Source organism: Melospiza melodia, chromosome 21 (assembly GCF_035770615.1).
Source record: "Melospiza melodia melodia isolate bMelMel2 chromosome 21, bMelMel2.pri, whole genome shotgun sequence".
NCBI lineage: Eukaryota > Metazoa > Chordata > Aves > Passeriformes > Passerellidae > Melospiza > Melospiza melodia.
The window spans coordinates 11,867,953-11,880,575 of NC_086214.1; the positions used below are offsets into that span (position 1 = coordinate 11,867,953).

Consider the following 12,623-nt stretch of genomic DNA (forward strand, 5'->3'; position numbering starts at 1 on the left):
TTCTGGAGATATTTTTGCTGGGAGGGAGCTTTGTTTGGAGTGGTGCTGCTGCTGCTGGAACCTCAGCTGGATTTTGCTGCTCGGTTCAGTGGGAAGAAGCCAGGTGGGAGCAGGTTTTACGGGGAGGAAATGAAGTGGCTGAAGGGCTGGGGCTGTGTTATCTTTAATTTGAGCTGGGATTTCTGTCTGACTGCAGGATTTGAGCTGCTGTGGCTCCGTGTGCCCGGCTACGGGGGCAGCAGGAGGAGGCTGTGATGGGGGACTGTCGATGCCAATCCTTTTGCAGGCTCGTGGAGGTGAATTTAATCTTTAGCAGCCCGGTGGGAATGAGCTCTCTGGGGCTGGGAGCTGCCAGCAGCCGTCCAGCTCTGCTGCCGGCGCCTGGAGCCATTAGCAGGGCACTAATAATGTCCTTTATTAAATCACAGCCACGTCATCGCCCGCACTTGGGGATGTGGCTGCTGGCACGTCCCTTCCCAACCTGCCTGCTCCTCTGGGTGATGTGGGAAGGGATTTGTTTTCTCTGGGTTTTCAGTAGTTCTTTGCTCTGGGATCCATCCTACAGAAGAAGCTGGTTTTTTTTACCCAGTTCATCCCCAGGTCCTGGTGGCCTCAGGTACACAGGGCTTTGTTTTTTTGGCTCTATTTGCTGTCAGCAGGAGAGGGTCTGTGAGCTCCTGAGTGAAATCCCTTGTGCCAAACCTGAGTTTTCCCCAAAATACAAGTAATTCAGCCCAAACTGGGCTCCTGTGCTCTTTGTACCTGCCTTGCACCAGGCCAGGCTTTGCTTGGGTTTAGTGAAGCTGCTCCCGTGAATCCCCATCACAACCCAGCTCTGAACATGAGCATTCCATGCCCGAGGGTCCCAATCCAAAACTATTTGGGACCCAGGCGAGGCTCAAGCCTTAGGAAATCCCACCCTTGTGGAGCTGCTGGCCAACAGGGACAGGGCTCCTTTTGGATTAGCTGCCCACAAGCAAGAAAAGCTATTTTGAACCAGAGGCTGGGAATGTTTGAGCTAATCCCAGGTGGAAGCTGATTAAGGGCTCGTGGGGGGAGATTGGGAGCAGATCCTGGTGGCACAGGGAGCCTGGCCACCTTCCCAGCTCAGCCTGGCCACACCACCCCAGCCTCCCAGGAGGGAGAGGAGGTGAAGCTCAGCCCAGACATTCCTGAGGTGCTGGAGGGGATTTCTTTGCACAAACCCTTGCCAAGGTCTGTGGAGCTTAATCCTGACCTTTGGCAGCTGTTGGGTGCTGGGAAAGGGAGAGCTCTGTGCTCCTTTCCAGCCTGGTGAGCAGAGGGATCACGGGGGCACCTTCAGCTCCATGTCACCCACACCAGGGAGCTGGCAGTGCCTTCATCCTCTCATATCCCAGGGAAATATTTAGATTTTGGCCACCGTTTTCAGGGTGGTGCCGGTTTTTCCTGGTGGAGATTCCCGCCCTGGGCTGGGTGAGCTCTGCTCCATGCTCTGGGAGGGCAGTGGCTGTGCCAGGGACCCAAGGGTGCAGGGTTTGGGTGGGATCTCCAGGATGCACAGCCCTAACCTGCCCAGACACAGCTTTCCCCAAAGGGAAGGTGCTGCAGGGCCCATTCCCGTTCCCATGGGTGTCTCTATTCCCCTGTGCCAGGCACGGGGATGTCACTTGTGCCACAGGAGGGTGGCACAAACAGCAAATTTTGGGTCATTCAGGCACTTGGAGGAGGAAATCTTAAAGGCAGCCATGGCGGATCTTCCCAAAAATCAGAGCAAAGCCTCCACGTGGGAAGGGTCCTGCAGACCAGAGCTGCAGGTTGGGCCCTCCTGAATTAAATATTTGGGTTTATCCACCTTGCCCAGCCCCAGCCCAACAGCAGCCCCTTGTCTGAGGCTCACAGAAGCACGACCCAGAGAAGAGATTCCTTGCAGCTCCTGAAACCACAGAGCTTCCTCCACACAAACCCTGAATTCTTCCCCACATCCTGCCCTGGGCAAACACTGAGCAGGACTGACAGCAAACAGCACCAGGTGTAAACAAGCAAACAGCACCAGGTGTAAACACAGCAGCGTTTCCTCTCCAGGAAAATATTGACTCGCCTCTCTGATCCCTCCTGGGCTGAAAGCACATTTGCAGCAGCTTTTAAGGAATTGCTTACATTTCATTTTCCTTATTTTTTTTCCATGCTGAGCCCCACAGCAGCAGCATTGTGGTGGAGCCTGAGGTGTTTTTACAGACCCCGTTTCAGGTGTTTATGTGCTGCTGCACGTAAATCACACCTCAAACTATGAGCCCTTGTCTGCTCAAAATATTCCTGAGGCTGAACCCCTCCTGCCCAAGGACCCTGAAATGTCCTCCTGCTTCCTTCCATCCCCAAATTCTCCCCCAGATTTAGCTGCTGCATGTGGGGACCACCAAACCCTGGCCTTGTCCTGGGAATTAAGGGAGTTTTCCTCTCAGCGCCGAGCTCTGTATGTAAATTTTTCCATGCATATATTTGCATCTATCTGATATGGGGGGAAGCTGGGAGCAAAGTTTCTGTTTGAGGATGCTCAGCCCACCCCTGCTGTGGGGATGTGGGAGAGGGGAACAAATTAACACAAATTAATTTGCTCTAATAACTGTTTTCCTTCCCTTAAAAGTGGAGAGGATCGTTAAATCTTATTTTTCAGAAGTCCAGGCTGTAATCTGGCACCTCTGGCCCCTTTTTCTGCCCTTTCCCACAGTGGGGTACAGGATCAGAGCACCCCAAAATCGGCTGCAGGCAGGAGCAAAGCCTGGATCCAAATGTGGAGCTGGGGAAGGACACACTGGGAGCTGCAGCCGCGGGATTTGGGACACATTTCTGGCAGCCTGCACCGAACCCTGTGGCCTCCTGCTTGTCGTGTGTCCATTTTCCCCTGGAATGCACCCAAAAGCTGGGGAAGCAGAGCTGCAGCTCTGTCCACAGAGCTGAGCCGTGCACGTCACGATTTGTGTCCGGATTAAAGGGAAATTAAAATTAATCCTCGCAGCCCAGGGAGATCTCTGGGGTTTAACATTTTTTTTCTCCCTGATCATTCAGTATTTTTAGCAGATTTTTTTTTTTTTTTAATTATTTTTAGTTCCTCACAGAAGCAGCAGGTACTGGAAATCCTGGCCCTGTCCCTGCAGCCTCATCATCTGTGCTGGGAGTGATGGGAGGAAGGATGGTACCAGGGAAAATTAAAACTGGCTGGGGTTGGTGGCAACACCGGGGCCGCCTTTTGGGGCATTCGTTAGGATTGTCATTTTATTTATTTATACTTTATATATACTTATAAAAATAAATATATATATTTATTTATACTTTACCGGGCTAATTAATGCTAAAGATTAAAATGCAGCTGCCTAAAACATTCTACCAGGCTTCAAACTGAAGAAAAAAAGAAAAAACCAAAACCAAAACAAACCAGAATTCTAGAAATAAAGTTTTATGAAAGAACCAGCTCTGAAAGAACTGGTTGAGCAACTTTCTTGGCTTGTAGGAGCTGATCTTCAGCAAGGTCTAGGATCTCTGTGCAGTGGTAAGGCAGCAAATCATGAAAGCTCATGAAAACAAAGGTTTGTAATCTTATTCAATATTGAAATCTCGGCCTTCAGAGATCAAAATTGAGAGATGGGTGGTTAAATGAGGATAAACCTCTATAATGCACTTAAAAAACAGTTGTGCATCTGGGAAGAGCAGGATGGGAATTCATGAGGCTGCTCTGGAGGAACTCCCAGGCTCCTGACACACAGCCATCCTGAGCTGCTCAAGGGGATGGGGGAAAGAAGGAGGAGAGGAAAATCAAAAATGCTAGGGGGAGAGCCAAATTGGCATATTTGTGCCTATTTCCATTCTTTTCATATTTCTGAATTAATTTGGTCTTCATTATAAAAATAACGGCAGCCTCAGGGTTGATGCAGACCCCAGCCCCCAGCATGAGCTCCTGGTGTCTGCATCACAAACGGGTTTTATTCTTGAAATGGTAATTGAATACTAAATGGTAGAGCTGTCAAATAGATTGGGTGAAAAGATCAATTTGCTTTAGATAGAGAAGATGATATTTCACGGCACAAAAAAGGAATTATGGGGAATCAGCAGCAGCCAGTCAGTGTGCACCGGTGGGAGTTATTTCGTGTGTCTCAGACGTGTCTGATCAGTCTGAGGGTGAAAAATATTTGGGCTGAAGGAAATTTTGGTCACACAGCTGCTTTAGTGGTTTGTTTGTAAACACTTCTGCTATGCTCGACATAGATGTATGTTAGTTTAGGCTTAATGGATGACATTGAATTGGGGGGGGGGGGAAATGTTGTTTTGCAGTTCAGTAGTGAGAGTTATCTATTTTGTTTTTCCATTTCCCCCCCTTTTTTTTTGTTTTTGAGAGGGGAAGGGAAGTCTGGAGAAGTGGGCATGGGTAGTGAGGTGTCTTTTTTAATGTCTACACTGAAATTGTGCTCTGAATGTTTTAAGAATGGGTTTAATGAGCTGTGTGCACCCCAAAATCGTCCCATAGCACCCTCCAACAGGTGTTCAGGTGCTGATCTCCCCCAGGCACTGATTACAATTTGCTAATTAACCTCCTCTCCTCCAGCAACTGCAGCAGAGGAGGAGATGTCCTGCACGGCCAGCCTGCCCTCCCTCATGCCCTGCAGGGTTGTTCTCTCTGTGTAAGGTCAGCAATAGAAAGTAAAATTAAACCTGCCATGAAAATGCCCCGCTCTGGCAAACAGTAACTGCAATTACATCCCAGCCTCACCCTGGCCAAAGGACGAGGTGGCTGCAAGAGCTGCTCATGTGTCCTGCAGGGAATTAAGTCTGGTTTTGCTGTGCACATTTTACGAGATGAGTGAGATGAGTGAGCATTGTAACCTCTTTAAAAACATCAGGTTGCTCAGAGCTCCATCCCACCTGGCCTGGAGCACTTCCAGGGGTGTGACAGCCACACCTCCTCACCACCCTCACAGGTTCTTGCCCCAAAAAAATCTCAGATGGGAGCAGTTCAAGCAGCCCCCTTGTGCCTGTGAGCACATGGAGGGAACAGAGTGCACAGCATCAGCTGTCAGGGAGCAAATCCAGTTCAAACACACAGTTCTCATGCTGGAGTTGTTAAATCTTTGGCTAAACTAAAAAGGCAGAGTGAAGAATGTTTTTAATATGCTCAGGAAATCCTCCACACTGGATGAGATCAGAAGCAGCCATTAGTGAGGATGGACAGGGATTCTTCTCCAAACAAAGGCCAAGACTGAGTAATTGCAGCTCTACAAACAGAGCATCACTTCAAAACCTCAGTAAACTCAGTGGCTGCCCCAGCAGCCAGGGAAGCCTCAAACCCTGGGGTTTAATGTGAAGGTAGATGGATGGAAAACAATTAGGTGCCTTAACAGTTCCAAGCTTATTTTTTCCAATCCACATTGTCCTTGAGCCATTATATATTTAAAGGGTTTGCTCTGCACTAATGGGAATGGAATTGCCAAATTCCACCCTCACTCGGGGACCAGCCTTCTCCAGCTTTGTTCTTGGGAATTAAAGGACAGAGACCAGACTTTTTTTTTTTTTTTTTTCTCTGAATATGCTCACTTTTATTTTTCACAAAGCTAAAAAGCTGCTTGCTTTATGGATTAGATTTTTTCCTGACATCAAATTGCTAGAAAAAACCCAGCAAAAACTGTAACAATACAATAACTAAGAGAGTTGGTGCAGGGTTTTATTAGCCCCCAACAGCTGAGGAGCATCTGAGGGGTTCTCAAACATCAGTTAACCCTCAGAACATCATTAACCATGAGGGTTTTGATAATAATTTTATGGGGAGCAAAGAGGTGGGCCAATTGATTCACCAACCCATGAATTTCTGTCTCCAAATGCCTTCCCAGATTAGCTGTCAGTCACCATGCAATGTGTCTCCTTCATTTAATGTTGAGTATTAAATCCCAGCCTCCAATTAAAGGAGCTGGGCTAGCAGTCATCATTTGCTAGTAATGGACTCAAGCTGCAAAATTTGGCTTCAAAGCTCAGAGCTGTGTGGATTTAGGGTTTTAGCTTGCCTGTTATAGAAATAAGGAACAGATGGGATTTGCTTCAGACTCCTCTCTCCTCATCAGGTCAGTGTTGTTTAAGTTCAAATCAGATTTTCAGCCCGATTCATCCCTGCCTGCTGCACTGATGGCACACAAAGTGTCCCCAGGGATGGAATCCTTGGAGCACTGGGTGTGCTCTGGATATCCTGGAAAAGAAATTTCACCACTGGTTCTGCAAGTGTGTGGAATTAAAGGCAATTGGGAACATTTGTAGTCAGTGCCAGCCAGGTCCTCAACATGCACTTATATATCAAAGTTCTCATATTTTTAGAAGTTCAGAGCTGAGAACTGTACCATATTTCTTTTTCATCTAATAAGGGTTCTGTGAGACACATGGAGGGGATGGGTTTGAGATATTCTGAGCAATTTAACACAGCCAGAGCATCTTGCCTCAATTTGTTGTAGATTCCACTCCTCAGGGCAGAATGATTCCTCAGGGATGTTTCCAAGGGAAATGGTGGCTTCCTCCTCTATCCAAACTGGTATCTTCCCTTTGGAAGCATCACTTCAGCTGAACAAATTATTAAATTTAGTACTGACAGAACAGGCTCAAACTGCGTTTTGCAGAAGGTGATATGGGAGTATCTCATGGTTCTGTCTGGTTTTTAACGAGATTTCATTTAAAATGGGGCTGTTCAGCATCTCGGAGCTTGTGGTGGTGTGGAACCGCCTGTGGTTTGCTCTTGTGTGCCACTCATCAGGAATTCCTTGGAAAGGAGAATTTCCTGAAAGGCTTTCACCCCTTCCTGATGACTTGCGGAGAAGGTTTTAGCTGGAAAAGGGGATTTATAAAAGCACGGTGCTAAAGACTCGCAGACAGGCGTTGCCTCAAACAACAGAGATTGCCAAATCCAAATCGTGGGCAAAATAAAGAGCTGCAGTTCCCAGGGCAGCCACCCTGCTGCTTCTGCCGGGGATGCACAGAACTGGAGGATCTGATAAGAAAACGCTTTCATGTTCATGAAGTTCAGTGCCAGCCCAGCAGAGACAAGGGCAGTGCCTGGGGACGGGCAGCCACGGGAATGAAAAGCGAAGGAGGGCAAATGTTCAGTCTGGAAAGGCTTCCAGCCTAATGTAGGATTAGCGGGAAGAAAATGGACTGCACATTAAAATTCATGAAGGAGTACGGTTTAAGATCCATGAATAACAGAGCCACAATTATGCAGGAGCAGGGATTTGGGTTTGTTTTTGTTTTTTCCAGAGCTGGTGGAAGAAGTGAAGTCAGTAGCAGGACGTGTGTGGCTGCCCCGTGCTCTGCCCTCCTTGCTGGATGTTGTGGACACACAGAGCTGATGATACTGAAGGGTTAAAGAGGAAATGGGAGAGGCCGTGGATTCCCAGATAAAATATGAGGGGAGTTTGTGCTCTGAGAGAGGCTCTGTCCTTGTCCCAGGTAAGAAGTTTTGGTACTTGTTTGGTCTGGACAGATCTCTGAAGTCTGGGGGATGTGGCACTTGGGGATCTGTGACTCCTGGAGCCTTGGTCAAGTCACTTGATCTTCCAGAGCTCGGCCCTCCCCTCCAAAATGAGGGTGTGAGGGATGAGTTCATTCCTGGGAGGTGTGGCAGCATCTGTGGTAAGGGCAAGGAGAGTTCACATCTGCTTTTTTATCCTTAATTAAGCTACACGAGCCTCGGGTCCTTCCAAAGAAGGCTGTGGAAGCAAATCCCAGGTGAGCCTGGACCTGCAGCGTGTGGTGAGGGCCATGGGAAGGGGAGGAAGGCAGCCCCCAGCTCACCAACCTCCAGTTTTCTGTTATACAGGAGAGCATCAAGGAGATCTGGCTTTTCTTAATGATTTAGCAAGAGAAAAGCTCATGCCAGGGGTTAATTCTTCATCCTGCTGCTCCCTTCCACGAGGACAGAGGCTGGGAAGTCAGCTGCTGTTATTCCATGGTCTTAATATAGAACAAAAGAGTAGTATTTTGTCCTAGATTTAACAGCTGGAGAAATAAAACTACTTTGGGTGGCAGGAGATGCTGTCATGTGTAAGAGGGCATTTCCAGGGCACTTTAGGATATCTGCTCATTCTACAGCCATAGAAATATATTTAAATCACAGCCATGGGTGCACTCTAATGGGAATGGAGGGCCGAAGTGAATTATTGATTGTTTTGCACATTTGATAAGGAAGTCAAAAGAGGAAGGATTACTGATATACAGAAATAGATTGGAAGCCTCCCATGGGTTGAAACAGAAGTGCAAGCGTGAGGAGGTCTTAAAATAACCAAGAGCTTTCACTGCTGCAGGTACAAAAGGCCTTGAATCAGTGGAATGCCTCAGGTGGAGATCCAGGGGGATGGATCTGCTCCCTGCCTCCTGGATTTTTTCCCTGCTTGCTGTCAGTGGATGTGCTAAGTGCCCATAAGCTGCCTCCCTTCATCTCCTTAGGTAAGCGTGGGAAGGAAATGTTCCAATTTAACATGAAAAATCTCAGACACCATTTAGAGATTTAGGTATTCTCCAGTCTGCCCTGCCCCAGTCTCCAGGGAGACTGTTCCCATGCCATTCTGCATTTATGTTCCTGCACAGATCATTTCACTGATCCAAGGGCTGCTTGGGGGATTGCTGGGGGAGCTTTTTATAAACCACAGACACGGCGTAGTGGCTTTGTACTGAATTGTTTCCAACATTCAGCCCCTCACCTGTCTGCATGGTGTGTGAGGGCTGCCAGACAGATGGATGGACAGCCCGTGCTCTGTGTGAGAATGCAAACAGCTGAGCCAAAGCTTAATCCTCTCCCCAGCCCGTGACCTTTTTATTCAGGCTTGCACCTGGCAGGAGCAGCAATCATTGATGGACGTGGCCTCGGAAACAGCTGCACATCTGACACTGGAGTTAAATTTAAAAAGGGTAAAGCAGGCGGACGTGTGAGGGGGGTCAATCAGCAAAATCACTTCCTAGACCGACTTTAAAGAGAAAGCAGGGCTGTAAGAACATCAGTCGAGGCCTGCAGTGAGTACACCAGGTCTCTTGTGCTGAATACAATGATGTTTGTGCAGAAAGGTTTGCAGAACTGGGGCACAGAGACCTGAGAGTGTGACTGTGACTCACTGCAGGTCCATGTGCAGACACAGCTCCAGAGCAGCTGGAGGGGAATGGCTCAGCCTGGGGTGAGCTGGGCAGGGCTGCGAGGCCACCAACAAGAGGGTGAGCAGTTGCTGTGGCATTTCTGTCACCCTTTGTGCCATGGCTCGCTCAGACCTGGCTCAGGAGCTCCTCAATGCCGCAGCTGAGATGGGCTCTCAGCACAGAACTGCAAATCCCTTTCCAGCACAAAAATATTTAATTCCACCAGAGCAATTCCCAGCTTGGGTCTGGCTGGACCCTGCCCACCTGCAGAACAAATTAAACCAGGTTCCTGCCTGTGCTGTATTTCCTGCAGCCTGTTTTTAGCAGAAACCTGGGAGTGCAGTTAGGAATAACCTGGCTGTCCTGGCAGAAGGCTGCACAGTAGGAATTGTTGTTTTCCATGGAGCTAAACACAAGGAAAATATTTTCATGGTAGGGGAGAAAGGCTAAATGTCTGATTGTGTCTTCAAAAAGAAGCAATTTTTAACAAGCAGAGCAAGATTTGCAATAAAACATGTCAATTTGTAAATGTTTGGTAGCAAGGCACTGCAAGACAGCAGATGGAGGTGTGAAAGGGGTTTGGGTTTTTTTCCTGTCTAACACCTCCTTTTTCCAGTATTCTTCCTCTGTTTTAAGAATAACACTTCTTCAATAATGACTCACAGCCAGTGCCACAAAAATCCTGGCTGTCAGAAAAACTGCTGGGTGTCTGACAGGAGTGCAGCTTGCAGGGAACATTGGTTTCCTCTGTCTCTGCTGAAATCACAGCTCTGGGATTGTTCTGCTAGAAAAGTGGCCCTACTTAGAGATTCCAGGCTCAAGGCAATTACCTGCCTTTCCTTGCTGGATGTAATTAATAGATGTGGTTTTCCTCACAGGCACATGGAAAGGACCACATTGTCCAGAGCTAGGAGATGAAAATTCCCCAGGAAATCAGGATTCTCTCCTGGGAAAGATGGATAAACCTCATGGTTGGAATATTTCCCACATCCTGCTAGATCTCTGCTAATCAGAAAAGAAAAGAGATCCTCTGCTCAGAAGGGAATAAAGACATCCTGAGGGATAATCCAGCAGAGCCACGAGCCCTCTGCCACCTCACAGGATTTGCAGTTCTGTGGGGAGCTAAACCTCAGGAAAAAGAGCAATTTTAGTCTTCCTGGATGGCCTGAAGGTAACAATGCTGCCCTGTGCCAGAGCAGCTGCAGGGATGGGAGCACATTTCTCAGTTATTGGAGCAGGGAATTGTGCTGGGATTCCTGGGTTCTTCCCCCAGCTCTGCCTTTGATTTGTGGTGTGTGCAGACCCCTTAATTTGTTTCTGTTTTCCCCATCTGTGAAACTGAGATAAGATCACGGGGGAATTGTAAAGTGTGCTTCATTAATGTTTATTAGACAGGGGGAAATCCTTCAATGAATGGCTCTGTATTCCAGGAGGACAAAGTTCAACACTGCAAAGGGGTTGATTAAAACCAAATCTGCTATTCCCAGGCTGGGAGGACAAAAAAAAAAAAAAAAAAAAAAAAAGAAAAAGAAGAAAAAAAAAAAAGAGAATGAAAAACCTTACCTAGCCCTGTGTCTGCCAAAAGAAAGATGTGATTTAAATAAAATTGTGCAGACTGCAAGTGTGTCTGCATAAATGTGTGTCTATTAAAACCATTAAATATTTCTTGGCAAACACACAGCAAAAAGTGAAATAAGGGTGTGTTTGCAGTTTCAAATGTGTATATGATCACCATTAATTGTAAATTACCAGTGGCAACATGACATAAGTAAATGGTGATTCAATAAATGTGATATTTTCCATAAAGGAGTGTACCAACATAGAGTGTATTGGCACATTCCACTATTTTTTGTCAGATTGTCACCAACCAGCTTATTGTGAGATTTTACAATGCCTGCTTGTTGGCAAACTAAACAATTATTTGTAGGTTAGACAAAGCTAACTGATGGAAATGATAGAATATGTTCCAAGCCTCAGAGTGCATGTTCCTTGTGGGGAAATATTTCTCCCATTGTGCCAGAGGCAAAAATCGAGGGAATTTGGGATAACCAGACTCAGTGGGTGGCCTGAATTTGCTCCTGGTGTGACACATTTACTGTGTGCTTCTTTTCACTGATGGAGCCCAATGGAGGGTGAAAAACAGCATGTGAGGGGAGAAAGCACTGAGCTACGGGCAAAATTCACCATAAAAATCGCATTTTGGGGAAGGCAGGGGAGCTGGACTGCAGCTGGTGTGTGTTCAGTGTTCTGTGCTTGCCACCTTCAGGCCGGCTGTGAACTCGCAGATGGAGCAGCAGCGCCTTCATTTGTTCATCACAGCGAGTTTTGGGTAATTCATGTCCTTAAAAATCACATTTGTTACCCAGAGCACCGCACAGCGATACCTGCACGTTACAGAGGGACACTGATTATTTATTTCAGCATTGCCAAGCCTGGGTGAACCTCACAGAGCAGGCAGCCCAACCATCAAAACTTTTAACTGTTTACACATTTTAGCACACAAAGGAATTAGTGTTCATTTACCGCCAGTCACACAGTCCACTTGTTAATTAGTATTCTATCTTCTACCGGTTAATGATTTGCTTCTGACGCTAATTAGTGCTGTGCTGAGTCCTTCTCTTTGGGGTCAGTGGGTTTCTTGGGTGGGTGGTCACAGAATTACCAGAATCACCTTTTACCCACTTGGAGCTCTTTTGGGTTTATCAGTTTCTTCCACATCTTGGCAATTCTACCAGATGTCCCCTAAATTCTACATTCTTTGTGCCCACTACCAAGGGTATCCTTTTTTTTTTACACAGCTTTGTTAAGCTGCCCCTAAGTGTGAGATCATTGGAGCATATCCAGCCCTAAACTTTTAAGATTCTACCAAGTAATTTGGGTTTTTTTAACACATCCCTTAGCTGCTCTCTGTTTCAGAGATTGAATCTCGTCTCTTGTCGATTAGGTTTGAAAGTATAAAAAGATCCAACATAAAGAACTTTTTCTCTCTCAAGGAAGAAGTTTTGGTGCAGCAGGTTTGTTTATCAATATTTTACTATTTTCTGAATGTGTACAATTGTGTTTTGTTCAATATTGTGTAACAGCCTAATGTAACACAGTATGACACCTAGCTGACCTATGGAGAGTATTACTTTAATGCAACACAATATGACACTTAACTGACCTATGGAAATGATTTATAACAGAATTCGAGATGGTTTCTTGTCGTTTAGATTTTAAAATGTATTTTTTCTAATTAGGGTCGTTCCATCAGGACATTTACGTGTGGACTCAAGACTCAAGTTTTGTCACTAAATAAATCTGAGCAGCCTGGCCCTCGCGCATTGATTTCGAGTTCCTTCCAACCCTTCGCGCTTTGTAATCTGGTAATTTTTGTCATTTTTTGAGCAATTCCCTGACTCTAAAGCGCCGCGAGGGCCTGAGGGGAGAGCGGGGGGCGTGGCCTAAGGAAGAGGCGGGAAGCTGAGTGGGGGCGTGGCTTAACGAGGAGGCGG

General features: G+C 46.8%; 1 long non-coding RNA gene across 1 annotated transcript; it reads left to right on the plus strand.

Annotated features, from left to right (window-relative positions):
* Window positions 1-7,348: 7,348 nt before the first annotated feature.
* LOC134427888 (uncharacterized) lies at window positions 7,349-10,553 on the plus strand. The gene is made up of 3 exons (XR_010030257.1): window positions 7,349-7,452; window positions 8,307-8,448; window positions 10,008-10,553. It is a non-coding gene; the product is annotated as an uncharacterized LOC134427888 (long non-coding RNA).
* The last annotated feature ends 2,070 nt before the right edge of the window (window positions 10,554-12,623 follow it).